Genomic DNA, 16,731 nt, shown 5'->3' on the forward strand with positions numbered 1-16,731 from the left:
GTGGTAGTTGGGATAAGAACCTACCATTAATCGAATTCTCCTACAACAATAGCTACCACACCAGCATTAAGGCTGCGCCCTTCGAGGCATTATACGGTAGAAAGTGTAGATCGCCTGTTTGTTGGGCGGAAGTTGGAGATGTCCAATTATCAGGACCAGAGATAGTCTTCGAAACAATGGACAAGATTGTCCAGATTCGAGACCGTCTCAAGGCTGCCCGAGATAGGCAGAAAAGTTACGCAGATCCAAAGCGTAAAGATTTTCACTTCGAGGTAGGTGAAAAAGTGTTGCTTAAAGTATCACCCTGGAAGGGGGTGATGCGTTTCGGTAAGAAAGGCAAACTAAGCCCGAGATACATAGGACCTTTCGAGGTTATCGAACGTGTCGGGTCAGTTGCCTACAAGTTAAACTTACCAGAGGAGCTCAATGGAATTCACAATGTGTTCCACATCTGCAATCTAAAGAAGTGCTTCGCTGATGAATCACTGGTAATACCACATACGGATGTGCATATAGATGAGAGCTTAAAATTTGTGGAAAAACCTTTGTCGATTGAAGATCGACAGGTAAAGAAGCTTCGAAGGAAGCATGTACCTATTGTTAAGGTCAAATGGGATGCCCGTAGAGGTCCCGAATTCACGTGTGAGGTTGAATCCACGATGAAAGAAAAATAACCTTATTTATTTCAGTAAATCTCGGGTCGAGATTTATTTTAAGGGGGTGAGGATTTAACACCTCGAAATTTTGTGTCCAATAATGTATTGACACGTGTCTTGAGTTTACACGTGGCATTAAATACTAAATAAAGGACTAAAGTTGACAAACCTTGAAAGTATGTAAATTCGAGGGTTAAAAATGTCAACGAGGGGTAAATATACTGTATAGTAACCTTAAATGATGCTCGTACCTTCAAACGAATAAATCATGTATCGTACGGAGCGAAACGCGGAAGGAAGTGAGAGATTACAAACTACAGGGGTTTAATGTGTCAACATGTTAAATTATACCTCTGAGTGACCATTTGACGAACCCCAGACGTTGTAACAGTAAATTACGCTCACTAGAATATATGATATGAATTTCGCGGAGTTCCGTTTTAAAACGAGAAAGTTATGATCAAATTCGTATGTGAGGGGTTAAAAGCGTCAACAATAAAAGTTAAGGCTTTTCGGATAGTAATTAAACTAACCGGGGACTTAACAATGCGGGTAAAACTCACGAGGCCCTTAATTGTAAATAATCGAGGGCCAAATCGCAAAGTTACCCCTTCGAAACCGAAAGGTCAGGTTAATGATTACAAAAGATTTGAAAATCTTGGAAATCAGACCTCAGGCGGGCCGCGTGCGTGAAACCAGCAAGCTAATGCGGGCCGCGCGCCTTATGAAGATCCGTTTACTGACATGGGGATTCAGGCGGGCCGCGTCCATGTTGCATGATCTCTAATGCGGGCCGCGTAAGGCCTCCAGATGCAGAAAGTTGGACAGATTCAATGTTTGAGCTTGTGAACGATCATTGATGCATTAATTGAAGCATGGGCGCCCTCTACATGCCCCCTAGCACCCGGGGACACCTGCTGATCATCCATGAACCATTGTAGGGTGAGTTGTAATGATCTTGTGCATGAAATTTCACTATAAAAGGACATACATTGCACACAATTGAAACACACCTCAATCCTGCATTCTAGTTCATCTCTGGAGCTCTCAAGCATTCTTCTAACATCCCTAGTCGTGCACCAAGCTTCTGTAAGTGTGCCTACCCTTTTGTGGCTTAGTTTATGCATAGTTTAGCTTAAAAGTCAATCTGTCGTAATTAACGATTGACTTTGCGATAAATCACAAATGGTCCAGTGGTTTGCCGAATCAAAGATAGTTATATGTTGGTAATCATATGGGCTTTAAACCCCTAAAAGGGCACCATCTGATTCCCACTCTAACTAGTCCGAATGTCGAGTCAAACGTGCTTAGAAAAAGTCAACAGAAATGCCATTTTGCGATTTCATGCATAATCAGTAATGTAGATGGTGTGCAACATGTTTAAACACTCATAAAACATGATAATAAGTATATTAACTAGTCTAAGCTTGTTTGATCCGACCATTTACTGTTTTGACCCGGTTCGGAGCCGAAAGTCGCAAAACTTTGACTTTTGCATTGACTTCAGTTCTGACCCGTTAAAGTATGATTTAGATATGCCTTAGGACTCTCTTAGGACCAGGTTACATGATGGTATAACCCTCTGTGACCGGTTCGTTGTTTGTCCGAGTCTTTTACACTTTTCCGTTAAATGCTTAAAAGTTGACCGTAACGCCCTTTTTAAATTAAAACGAGAATTTCGGACATGTGAAAGGACCATAACCTTGGTTACTGATTTCTAAGCATGTCCCTAAAATTTCACGTCAATCCGAGGTCCAGAATAGGAGTTATGCTAAATAGCGCAAATTACGGAAACTTTAGTAATTAAATGGCGCAATTAGCATAACGCCTATCTAAACCCAGATTTCGACACCAAACCTTTTGCACACTGATATAAAATAATATTTTGGGATTTTTAAAGATTTTTAATTATTTTTAACCTGCTCATAACCTGCGGTTATGGCAACGGTTCGGTAAATACCGAATATACCCTTTTCGGCCATAACTTGAGTTCTACAAGGTCTTTTGACCCGATTCCAGTTTCTACTGATTTTAAATAATAAATAAAGTATTTTGGACTTTATAAACTGTTCGGGAAACTCAGATTTCCTGTAGAACTCAGAAACCTCCTTTATAAATCTTTAAAATGACCGAAATACCCCTACGGGGCATAAAATGGATTTAAACTCGTTACGGGCATTATGGAAGGTATCCTACTGATACCACAACCTCTTTAAAGCATATTGACTTAGGAAACCAGTGTAGGACTCTTATGGTTACCCGTTGCGCCTTTTGCGCGCACGGTTCGGCATATGCAAGTAGTTTACATAAACTAGCCGAAACGGGTCAAACCATATTGTTTTGACCCCAAAATCCAGAGTGTGGTTATTATACCCATATAAAACAAGTCTTCAAACTTGTTGGGTCCAAATCACATTCCATTCACGGTTTTCGCCTTTCACGCGATTAAACCGTAACTATCCTTTGAAACTGACCGGTCTAAGCTACGGCTAAATTAAAGACCCGTTAGGATTCTAATAGGTTATTTTAAACCTCCGTTCCAGAATAGGAGACCAGTAAAAGCTATCTGCAATTTATTTCGATTAAGGATTTATACTTGCAAAGGTAAATACTTTTAACTTATTTTCCGTTATACGGGCTTGGGTTACGGTATATAGCATACCGCTTGATCGGGCATCAAATTCTCCACCGTTGGGTGGGTAATTGAATAAATTTGATTGGCTCGTTTAAACAGTCTTGTTTACTTAAAAGTCTTCGGGGGGTTAATGACCATGTCCCGGATATCCCTGGCATCATTTTACGAAATGGCCACGACCTAAGCGCGAAGTGTAGGCGTACACTCGTCAGTGCATAAATAGTTGATGTGGTGTGTCTATTGATCTTTAACCCGGACATGATCCGGGCTACTGAACGCATAAGGAACATGTAATCCATTCACAAGATTATAAATTTAAATAATTCTCCCAAGTTATAAAAGAGTTAGTGCCTTGTGCATTCAAATCTTTTAATAAACATTTTTACAAAAGTGTCGGTTGAATGTATTTACCAGTGTAAACTGACGTATTTTCCCAAAAAGACTAAATGCAGGTACTATGCGTAATTGGCTGGATATTTCTCCTTAGCATCATAAAGAGTCTTGCAAGCTTAAGATGCCTACGTCTGTTGAACAATACTTATATTTTTTTTATTTGATCCCCTGTGGATACTTTTCGACTATTCGTAATACATTGATATTACAAACAATGGTTGAAATATAATTATCTTTATGCTTCCGCTATGCATTCATATATTGTGTGGTTTGACTATATTGTTGCCAACTACGTCACGGTAATCCCCTACCGGGCCCACCGGTGAGACACGTGGAAATCGGGGTGTGACAACCCCCTTAGATATAAATCTGAAACAGTCTCACATTTTATTAAGTTTTACACCTACATTAAAACCCAATTTCATTTACCCATTAAATCATTCCAATGTGATAATGGTGGTGAATTTGATAACCATATTTTTAAACAATTTGCCTCTACACATGGCATACAATTCCGCTTCTCATGCCCACACACCTCCCAACAAAATGGGAAGGCCGAACGCATGATCCGACGAATTAACGAGATCTTGCTTTCCATCCTTACCCATGCTTCCATTCCAACCACATATTGGGTGGAAGCTCTTCACACTGTTGTCTACCTTCACAATATACTACCCACCGAACTCCTCAATAACTACACTCCTACCGCTGCACTATACCTCCGCCACCCAACATACGATCACCTACGAGTTTTCGGGTGCGCTTGCTTTCCAAATCAATCCTCCACTCGACCCAACAAACTACACCCTCGGTCCTCCTTGTGCGTCTTCCCTATGCTATCAATATCGGCGATATGTCGGTGCTATATCACCGGTATATCGGTTATCGGACCTAGCCCCAAATATCGGTTTCGTATCTCGGTCAAATATCGGTCAACGATAATATCGGTGGTCAACACCGAAATATCGCCGATATTTTGTAAAAATCATATCGGTTGTCTCGCCGATATCTCGTCTGGGCCCAATTCCGACCGTATAGCGACCTCCGGCGGCTGAAAACAGAAGAAGAAACATACCTGTTGGCCCTTATCGACCACATATCGACCGTATAGCGACCTCCGGCGGCCAATTCCGACGCCTCTGCCGGAATTTCTGCTGTAAACCAGTAGCGGCTAAGGGAACAGCGAGAGACAGGAAGAAGGAGAAGAAAGTAGCTGCTGATGATGATGAAGAAGATGCGTGTGTTACTTTTAGGGTTAAATAAGTTTTAAGTATTTCAATATTTACCCCTCTATCTTTCACTAGTTTATACTTAGTCCTTTAAACTTGTATTTTTTTTACATAAAAGCACATTATTAGTTTGTGTATATAAATATTTAACCCCTCTATCTTCACTAGTTTATATTTAGTCCTTAAACTTACAAATCTATGCATAAAAAGTATAAACTTAACATTATATATATAAATTTATATAGGTTCTATATGTATATATATATTTATGCACTATATTAGAAATTACCGATATATCACCGCGATAAACGATATCTCAGATATCGGTCCTTGACCGATAACCGATATTTTTCCGCATTAACTGCTTAGCGTCTTCCTCGGTTATCCCGCGGATTACCGTGGTTACCGGTGCCTTAACTTATCCACCGGAAAAACATTTTTCTCTCGTCACGTTACATTTGATGAAGCATCCTTCCCATTCTCATCCGCCAATACCCCTCGTGACTACACTCCTTTGGAGAATGATTTATTATCTCCACTCTTCACACACCCTTCTCCACAGCATACTGTCCAGACCACCTCCCAAACTATGCCATCTCCGCACATCTTACAACCCACCACAAACCACTCCATTAGTCCAACCCATCTATATTCTACAACCCACTGCGACCCTACACATAACACACCGCCCAGCCCCGCAGCCCATTCTCCACCTGATCACCATGCCACCACAACCCACACACACTCGCCGCTACCTGGCCCAACCCCAGCCCACACCCCAGTTCAGTCCGCCACCCCGTCAACTGGCCCATCTTCAGCCCACTTTCCACCTCAGTCCGCCACCGCGTCACCTAGCCCTACTTCAGCCCACTCCCCACTTCAGTCCGCTAATACCCATCCTCCATGGCCTATTAGCAACATCCATCCTATGACGACTCGTCTTAAGGATGGCATTACTAAACCCAAAACGTGGGAGCTAGTTCCACGACCTGATGGTGCTCATATAATTCGCTGCATGTGGCTATATAGACATAAGTTCCATGCTAATGGCTCCTTACAGAGATACAAAGCCCGTCTTGTTGTCAACGGAAAATCACAACAAGTTGGTATTGACTGCTTTGACACGTTCAGCCCTGTGGTCAAACCTACCACGATTCGTACCGTTCTTAGTCTTGCCGTCTCGCGTGATTGGCCAATACACCAACTTGATGTCAAAAATGCATTTTTGCATGGGGATTTAAATGAAACCGTATACATGTTCCAACCCCCCGGATTTGTAGACAAACAACACCCCTCATATGTGTGTCGGTTACGCAAATCACTTTATGGGTTAAAACAAGCCCCCCGGGCATGGTATCATCGGTTTGCAACTTTTATCACTAAATGCGGGTTTCATAGTGCGTCTTGTGATACTTCTCTCTTTGTTTACAAACAAGGCTCCAGTACTGCCTACTTATTATTATACGTGGATGACATCATACTCACGGCATCTGACAACAATTTTGTTCAAAGAATTATCAAAACTTTGTCTACTGAATTTGCCATGACTGACTTAGGGCATCTCAATCATTTTTTGGGGATTCAAGTTACTCGCGACGGTACCGGTTTACAACTTTCTCAAGAATCATATGTTAATGATATCCTCGCCCGAGCAAACATGTCCAATTGTAAACCGTGCCACACACCATGTGACACCGACTCCAAGCTTAGTGCCGAGGCTGGCGCCCCTTTATCGGATGGTTCATTATATAGGAGTCTTGCGGGTGCGCTACAATCTCTCACTTTTACAAGACCCGATATTGCCGACGCCGTCCAACAAGTATGCTTATTTATGCACGCTCCAAGGGAACCCCATTTTAATTACTTGAAAAGAATCTTACGCTACCTAAAGGGAACATCCAATCATATTCTTCACATCCGACCATCCTCATCTACCATACTTACTGCTTATTCGGATGCCGATTGGGGGGGATGTCCTGACTCAAGACGCTCTACCTCGGGTTATTGCGTCTTTTTGGGTGACAACCTGGTTTCATGGTCGTCTAAACGTCAACATACAGTCTCCCGATCCAGTGAAGAGGCAGAATACAGGGGAGTTGCAAACACTGCTGCTGAAACAAGCTGGCTTTGCAATCTTTTACTCGAGATCCATGTTCCTACACGCAAAGTCACAATCATTTATTGTGATAATGTATCTGTTGTTTACTTGTCTGAGAACCCGGTACAACATCAGCGCACCAAGCATGTCGAAATCGACATCCATTTTGTCCGGGACAAAGTCCGCATTGGTGATATGCGTGTCTTACACATCCCAGCCAAGTATCAATATGCTGATATTTTCACGAAAGGCCTTCCGAAACAACTCTTTAATCGCTTCAAGTCCAGTCTATGCGTTTGCTCTTCTACCGCTACGACTGCGGGGGCCTATTAGTTAACGTATATTCACAGAGGATATTCTACACTTAATAATATAATATCATTTGTATATTTGAAGAGATTGTATATTCCATATTTAAGTGATTGGTTAGTTAGGATTCTCATTGTATATATATGTTGTACCTTTCGTTGAAAGACAATAAGAAACCTTTTCAATTATTAACAAAAACCAGTTCCTGATAAATCCAAACTTTAATTTTAACCAAATGTTAACATGCAATATCACCCTTAACGCTTCAAATGTTAATGTACACTCGAAGGACTTCGATGTAATTTTGTAACCAAATAGATGCTAATAGACGAATTTAGATAACGATAATTAAGTTGACCAAGATAGTGATTAAATAGACAATGGGGTTACATTAGTGTATTTTGTGCTCTGAAAACACACAATTTGAAAGAACCTCAAGTGTTCATGCTAAATTTGACAAAGACATGATTTGTAAGCCATTATTGATCACATGGGTAACGGAGTGCAAAAGAGCTCGAACATAAATATAATAAATTATTTTATAAAACAAACGGAGTAAATTACGCAGAGTCGCAGATTGTTCTTGTGGTACGTTGAAAGTTCACCTTTCGTTTGTAACTTAAAGAAATTACTCAAGATCCTTACTGTTTACTTGTTGAACGAGGGAACTCGAACTCGACTCAACTCAACTCGATTTCTTCCTTACACGGGAAATACATCAACTTTCCCAAATTTATACACCAAAGAAAACTTAATTAGGCAAAATGTAGTGAGGTAGTGTTGACTAAGTCAAACATCTATAATTCAAGAAAATAAACGTCCCATCAACTTCATGATCTCAATTCATCAAACATCAAACTTGGATCAAGTAGATTTTGACCCCACTGATTGGTTTTTGATAACATAGACAACTGATGAAGACATTAATCTTGAATTCGAGAGATAAAGATCAAAAGGATTATAGATAATGTTTGGTGAATTATATATTGAGTTTTTAGACTATGGGGTATGGGGCTTGGGTTGGGGGAAAACGCCCAAGCCACCACCCCGGGTGGGCTTGGGTTGGGGCGTGGCCCTTGGGGCTTGGATTTCAAGCCGTGCGTGGGGCGGATCTAGCAAGCTGACATGGCGGGCTGTGAATGGCCAAACCAAACTAACCGTTGGGGGCTATTTAAAAAAAATTCCTTTATAAATACCTTACCATATTTATCATTTTTCTCACACAATATCAAACACATAAAACACAACCTTGCCATGAGTTCTTCAAGTTATAGTGAATCGTCATCATCATCTGACGATGGTGCGGAAATATTTCTACAACATGATTCGAACCGTGATGTACGAATATTGGCAATGCCTTGTCGACTATGGGACAAGGAACAGATTCGAACCGTGATGTACGCATGTATCATTCTTCACAACATGATTTTGGAGGATGAAGGTAGAGCGGTCGTTACCTACTATGATGACGATGACCCCCAATCAGGTAACGTAACAGACAAAGATAAAGCGGCAAATGAATTTTTGATAAAGTCAAGGGATATACATCACAACCTTCGATCTGATTTGGTGGATCATGTTTCAACGATTCCTGGGCTCGAAACCGACGAAGACGACGAAGAATGATAGTTTTTTATTTTGATAATTATTTTGTATGTTTATTTTAATAATTATTTTGTATGTTTATGTAGTTTTTGGTTATATATATATATATAGGGGAAGGTTCAAATGAAAACCACTAGTTAACGCGAAAACTCGAAAACTAATTAAAAAAAGCCAAAAAAACATACAAAAATTTTTTTTTTAATTTTTTTTTTGCAATCCAAATTTCGCAGGTTTTTTAATATAAAAAAAATTCAAAAAAAAAAAGTTTTTTTGTGTAGTACACATGTGTAATACTGCACATATGTATGTATACTACACATCATATGCACTACACAAAAAAATTTTTTTTTTTTTTTTGAAAAATTTTTTTTTTTATATATAAAAACTAGCGATTTTTATTAAAAAAATTGAAAAAAAAAAATTTTTGTGTGTTTTTTAGGCTTTTTTTAGTTAGTTTTCGAGTTTTCGAGTTTTCGCGTTAAAAGTGGTTTTCATTTGAACCGTCCCCTATATATATATATATATTAAAAAAAGTTAATGTGGCTTGGCCACGCCAGCCAAGCCACGCCCACCATACCCCATCCAAAGTGGGTTTGAGAATTGAGTTTTGAAATTACACGTGTCAACTCATGCCCCAACCCAAGCCCCATCATACCCCACGGTCTTATATTTAACTAGGATAATTATTGGTTTATTAGATATGTTTATCTAGTTGGTTAGTTTGTTTATCTATTTCTTATCTTAAAGCAAAATAATGTTGACCATTTGACCATGATGTGGCAATGGTCTTTGGCCAGATAATTGGGATTTGAGCGGCATAATGCTTTATATGGAAACCCAATCAATTCTCAATCAATCAGTTACAAATCTTCTCCAATACGCGATTGAAAGCAACCAGTCTTTATGGAGAAATTGATTGAAAGCAAAAACCAGGGTTTATAGAATTAGAGGCAGAATTTATCAGGTTCTCTGAATCCATCTTCCACCGTGATTCTCATCAGGTACGTTAATGTGTAGGATTTGGGGGTTTCAAGTTCATCTGTTGTGATTAAGAAAATATGATGATTTTGATGATTCAATTTTGTTTCTGAGTTTGTTCATATGATTATTTTATGTTTTCTCTTAATTTGTACAATCTATAGGTGTTCTTCATTCATTTGCTTTGATGGACAATTTAGGGTTTTTTTAATCTCATCACGGTAACTAATGTTCAGGGTTTTTTAGTTTTGTTCTGAATTGTATAGGGTTTTTTTTACGGAGTTCGATTTGTGATTCCATGTCGTTTGAACTTTTTGCAGAAAACAGAGGCGTTGAGGAAGCTTAAGCAGAGATGATTCTGGTTGTCTTTCCCTTCTCACACCAACCTAACCATGGATTACTTCCAGATTTGAGGGATTCACAGCCGATTCAACCAAATTTGGCGCTGATGGAGAAGAATCTCCCAAGATTGAAGCCATATGCAGTCCATCGCTAGAAGGGGGAGTGGTCGAATGAAGTTCATGGTATTCTAGATTTTCGAATTAGGGCTCAAAGATTATGTTCTTGATCAACCAAGTTTTTTATCAGTTTCCCATGTTTGTTGCAGGTGTTGTGTTTTGCTCAAATGAGTGATTTTCAAAGATTAGAATTTATGAGAATGGTATAGCAGCTTGTTTGTTCATAATGTTATGTAAGAAACTTTTATTTTATTTCTTTGTGCCTTTTGATACATATTATGGAGGTGTATTAATGTATGTTTAATCTTCTCATTGTTCATACACGTGTGTATTTTAGGGATTCAAAACATTCGACAGGTACCAAATTGTGTTCCCTCAAAAAATCAGAATGAGAGGAATCGACACTTGATGTGAACCCTAACCCTACTTCTGGTCGTCGATGATGGTGGCTGGTTCAACAATTGCAGCCTGTTTGTTCATAAAAAAAAACCATATGAATTCTACAACAGGTATTTTCATAGTTGTCATAAACAATATACACAGTTGTTTATGATTTGAATTTGGGCTAATTAGTGTTTTGTTACAAGCAGTTGCTGCTGTTTCTGATGGTTTGAAGGCATGTGAAGTGCTGAAAGGAAGATCGCATAGTATCGATCTTATACTAACTGAAGTCGAGTTTGTCACACCCCTTTCTGCGGCGGAAGCACGAGGTGTGATCATGAAAGGTTCTCATTGCATACGAAGAGTAAACATACTACATGCTCATAAAAATAACTTCAAATACCAACCATTCATAATTTGAAAACACAAGTTTAGCGTCTACATCGCGACGATAGCATAAAACATTGTCTTAAAAGTTTACAACTTTATTTAAGCAGAACATAAACGACATCCATAAGCATGAGTAAGACCGCGCGCACATCCACCTTTAGTTACCTGAAATACATGTGAGTTTTGAAAAAACGTCAACATAATGTTGGTGTGAATTCATGTAGTGACTGTTTTGAATGTTTAATATACTCGAATGAAAACATAATATAAAACTTGTAGAATGTTTGAATGTAACTTGTAAAACGTATCTGTAACTGGGTACTATGACTGTTTGAATGTGTGAGATTGCTAGTGGTTTGCAAGGCCACTAACATATGTCACGACATAGGAAGCCACCAAACCTAGGCATTTTTGTCAACTTTGACTGAGACACAGAAGCACTCATTGGTAGAAGTAGGCCAAGAGTGGGGTTGCCTGAAACCCATTAGATCTAACCTTTTGTTCCGCGGTCTGAATGTATACGTTGATTAATGGTGCTTATGGTACCCTATTCGAGACATGGTCTAGAATGTTTCACTTGAATGTTTTTGTACCCATCATAACACATGTAAACATTGTAAAAGTTGTAACATGTATTTCACCCCCGAAGTTATAAAACTGAAAACAATTAAAGAAAAGGGGGAACATGAACTCACTGTTTTGCGTTCCGAAGTGTACGCTAGCAAAATCAAACGTCCAAAACAATTCCCGACCTACACGTGTCCTAATTCATATAAGACTCTAAGGTCCATGACATAAAGCCCTAGCACATGTGTTGGTCATAATCAAATCATCCAACTAGCTAGATTTGAAATAAGTATTTTCTTGTTTTTAGTACGACGTGCTGACACGTTGGTGATTCGTTCCAAGTCGACAAAATATATATTTACACCGAACTGTATATTTATTATAACAATGTATCGCCATTATTACACTCGTGGTAGGTTTTGACTAAATCATATCCGGGTATGAAAGTAAATATACTTTTAATCTGGTTTAACGACAAATAGTTATACACCAAAAAAAAAATTGTATCTTTATATTTAGATTATAACTCTCATAATACCACAAATATTTTAAAAAAATGATAAGTTTATATTTGTTTTGTTCAAGGTCAACACTTGTTTATATAAATGCTAGAATACTTACATAATATTAAAGATATGAATTTAGTGTCTTTATGAGTTAAAATTATATGTCATTTAAGTTTCTAAGTATCTTTCTAAATAATCGTAACTTTTTGCCATATAGCTATTCATATTTGTAATTGATTTATGACACCATAAATACAAATTTATGAAAATTTATTTCAACAGTTCCTCCAATCTTCATAACATACGTATACAAGCAAATAAATTCTCATAAATACATAATATTCACTTTTATTTTGTGATCTTTAATTTAACTTTAATTTTTTTTTAGAATCACTAGTTTCTATATTATATTATATATATATATATAAAAACTCTAGACTCTTATCATCCTAATGGTACTATACTTGACCCCAAAATTGTATATGATCCAAAATATATGTATATGTATATACTCCATACATAAGGAGGGATACCAAGTAAACATTTTGTGAGAATTTTGGGATCCATTTGGCATACTTATTAAACATTCATATATTCTGTACATTTTCTCATGAACTAACTTGCATAGTGTAGTAAAAGAAACCAAGTTCAGCCAAGTTTATATCTCAAACTATTCATGGATTTTTAAGTGGGAATCACTACTCGGATGATTTGACGTATAAACCACATGAAGAGTTCGAAGGATAATCATAACAACACTTACAAGAGCAAGCGAGGATGCGTTCGAAAGACGAGATGATGAAGAACTCGAACTCGCTTTCCGGGGAATTTGAGACTTGCTTCTTGCGGACCGTGAACTAGCTTTGAATATAAAAGCGACTAGATAAGAAGGAGATTTATAAGGCTAGTTTTGATCTAAGGTTCAAACTCGAAAGAAAACTTACGCTAATGTTGGCTCGAACTAGACACCAAGGTAGTGAGAACGGTGTCGAACGGAACCTGTGACAATGCTCGGTGATGAACTAGTTTGATGGCTGAAGATTACCACACTAGAACAACTCGGAATCACTTGGGTTGGCTGGGATTTTGGATGGTTTCGGTTGGGTGTGCAGAACCAAGAGAGATGGGTGTGTTTGTTGGGTTCTCTTAGAGTGTGATATGTGGATTGGAGTTCAGTATTTATAGGAGTCTTGGATGGGTGAAGCCTTGTGAAAGTAACCAAGGTTTTTGATAGTTACTCTAAATATTTGGATTTTGACCATTCTAGTTATTGAAATTGGTTTGAATCTGATGGTTTGTTTCATATTTAGTTTGTAGAGAAATCATGATGTTTGCATGGGAGTTTGGTGAGTATGTTATTCAGTACATTTTTTCCTTGGATGGTGTTTTTTTTATGAATAAACAATTGAGGAGTGGGGGATTTTTATGCACATGGTGATCTAGACATCACCATACACGATCTCTAGCCAAAGATTTGTATAGGTTTTGTGGTTATTTAATTCCCTAATGTCTCCCCATAGGGAACATAGGTTTTTGAGATTTTGTAAATTTTACTTTAAATAAAATAAAATGAACATGGAGTTGTATGAGGAATCTGGATGCATGGTGTCAAGTGAGGAATTTGATTCTTGAAAATTAATATATGACGATTTAGGAAAAATGGATCGAAAGCTGGATAATCATAACGATAAAAAAAATGAATATGTGAACTCTTGTGTTCTCCATTGTAGTGACCCACATAGTATTGTTCAAATCATCATACTATATATACCAAAGTGTATCGTGTGTATAGGTATATAAACACATACGTATCTATTTTTGTGAGCGTACGCCTTTTAAATCCTAAATCTTTAAAATGCGACTCCACGCATACAAATATTTATCGGTGGTTATATAAAAATAAAATTATTAGTCTTTATTAATAAGGTCATATGGGTATCAAATAGAATATTTGAATTTATAATTTTCTGTTTTGTACCAGCAATAATGTTTGCGTTCGTTTACCGACTAACATCACACCGACAATTTCCATGTATTCCCGGATGTACGAAATGAAATACTTGGACTTTGCTAGACTTTATGGACTCAATTAATACAAAAATTAAGTCTAATGCATGAGATTATGTGAAATAAATTATGATCAGAGTGTACGAAAATTACCGGTTGGTTGCCAGTTGTCACAGTCTCCCCCTGTTAAAAGAATTTCGTCCCGAAATTCAGGCCGTACTAGCTCTGGCAGGAGTCTTCTTGAACAGGTGGGGATACTTTTCTTTGAACTGGTCTTCACGTTCCCATGTGTACTCGGGTCCGTGTTTAGAGTTCCAACGAACTTTGACAAGTTTGACACTACTCCTTCTTGTCTTGTTGACTTTCCAGTCGGTAACCTCAACGGGTTGTTCTGTAAATCGGAGGGTGTCATCTACATGCACTTCATCCGCAGGGATGATTACGTTCTCTTGTGTTGGACTCTTCTTGAGGTTGGATACGTGGAATGTGTCATGTACTCCACTTAGTTCTTCCGGTAATTCCAACTTATATGCTACGGTACCAATCCTCTCTAAGATCTTGAATGGTCCGATGTATCGTGGATTTAGCTTTCCACGTTTTCCGAATCTGACTACGCCCTTCCAAGGTGAGACTTTTAGCAAAACTTTGTCTCCTACCTCGAATTCTAATGGTTTACGTCTTCGATCAGCGTAGCTCTTTTGTCGATCTCGAGCCGCCTTAATGCGCTCTCGGATCTGTGTAATCTTATCGGTCGTCTCTTGAACCAATTCAGGACCAACCATTCTTTTGTCTCCAGCGTCTGCCCAACATAGAGGCGATCGGCACTTGCGGCCATACAGAGCTTCGAATGGTGCGGCTTTGATGCTTGTATGATAACTGTTATTATAGGAAAACTCAACTAAAGGTAGCTGAGTATCCCAGCTGCCGCCTAGGTCCATGACACATGCGTGAAGCATATCTTCTAATGTTTGTATAGTCCGTTCGCTCTGGCCGTCTGTTTGTGGATGGAATGCCGTGCTTAGATCTAGCTGAGACCCAAAGGCTTCCTGAAAGGATCGCCAGATTCTTGAGACAAAGCGTCCATCTCTGTCTGAAATGATTGAGATAGGCACTCCATGACGTGTCACAATCTCTTTTAGGTATATCTCAGCAAGCTTTCCAGTGCTATCCTTCTCTCGGATTGGTAGGAAATGCGCAGACTTTGTTAGCCGATCGACTATTACCCATATCATGTCGTGTCCTCTTGGGGTCCTGGGCAATTTTGTTATGAAGTCCATCGAGATTTGCTCCCACTTCCACATGGGAATCTCTGGTTGTTGTAATAGGCCGGACGGTTTCTGATATTCAGCCTTAACCTTAGCACATGTTAGGCATTTTCCTACGTAGACAGCAACGTCACTCTTGAGTCTCGGCCACCAATAGTATTCCTTTAAGTCTTGATACATCTTGTCCGACCCTGGATGGATCGAGTATCTTGACTTGTGTGCTTCATCAAGGATGACTTCTCGCAGGCCACCATAGAGCGGAACCCAAATACGCTTTTTAAAGTATAAGGCTCCCTCTTCATTTGGCGCCATGTACTTCAATGCACCTCGGAGGTATTCAGCTTTGCGGTTTTCCATCTTCAGGGCTTCTTGTTGTGCGTCACGAATGCGTGCAGTGAGGTTCGTTCGAATAGTCATTTCCAGAGCTCGAACCCTTAGGGTCTTAACCCTTTCTTTCCGACTTAAAGCATCCGCTACGACGTTTGCCTTTCCAGGATGGTACTTAATCTCACAGTCGTAGTCATTTAACAGCTCGACCCATCGCCGCTGGCGCATGTTCAGTTCCTTCTGATCAAGTATGTGTTGCAGGCTTTTGTGATCTGTGAAGATTGTACACCGAGTACCATATAGATAGTGTCGCCAGATCTTCAAGGCAAATACCACTGCGCCCAGCTCTAGGTCGTGAGTGGTATAGTTTCTTTCATGTACCTTCAATTGTCTTGAAGCGTAAGCGATGACCTTTTGGCGTTGCATGAGCACGCACCCCAAACCTTGTCGTGAAGCGTCGCAGTATACCACGAAGTCTTCTGTGCCTTCGGGTAGTGACAGTATTGGTGCATCGCATAGCTTGTTTTTGAGTAGCTGAAAAGCTTCATCTTGTTTAACACCCCATTCATACTTCTTGTCTTTCTGTGTAAGGGCAGTTAGCGGCTGAGCTATCTTTGAGAAATTCTCAATAAATCGTTGATAATAGCCTGCTAAGCCCAAAAATTGACGAACTTCAGTTGGGGTTTTGGGGGCTTCCCAATTCTTTATGGCTTCGATCTTGGATGGGTCTATGTGAATGCCCTTCTCATTCACAACGTGTCCAAGAAATTGAACTTCGCAAATCCAGAATTCGCACTTTGAGAACTTTGCATAGAGTTTCTCTTTCCTTATTAGTTCTAGGATGGTTCTGAGGTGTTGCTCGTGCTCATCTTTCGTCCGTGAGTAGATCAGGATATCGTCGATAAATACAATCACGAATTTATCGAG

The 16,731-nt window shown here is 39.2% G+C and overlaps 1 long non-coding RNA gene across 2 annotated transcripts; it reads right to left on the reverse strand.

Moving 5' to 3' along the window:
- Positions 1-11,100: 11,100 nt before the first annotated feature.
- Positions 11,101-13,459, reverse strand: LOC110917070. Of its 2 annotated transcripts, none has more exons than XR_002580288.2 (4): positions 13,150-13,459; positions 12,969-13,062; positions 11,828-11,884; positions 11,101-11,297 (listed from the first exon to the last, which is right to left on the reverse strand). It is a non-coding gene; the product is annotated as an uncharacterized LOC110917070 (long non-coding RNA). The 2 variants fall into 2 exon arrangements; XR_002580289.2 differs by having other exon boundaries at positions 12,969-13,066.
- Between the last annotated feature and the right edge of the window lie 3,272 nt (positions 13,460-16,731).

The sequence above is a fragment of the Helianthus annuus genome, chromosome 1 (assembly GCF_002127325.2).
Source record: "Helianthus annuus cultivar XRQ/B chromosome 1, HanXRQr2.0-SUNRISE, whole genome shotgun sequence".
Lineage (NCBI taxonomy): Eukaryota > Viridiplantae > Streptophyta > Magnoliopsida > Asterales > Asteraceae > Helianthus > Helianthus annuus.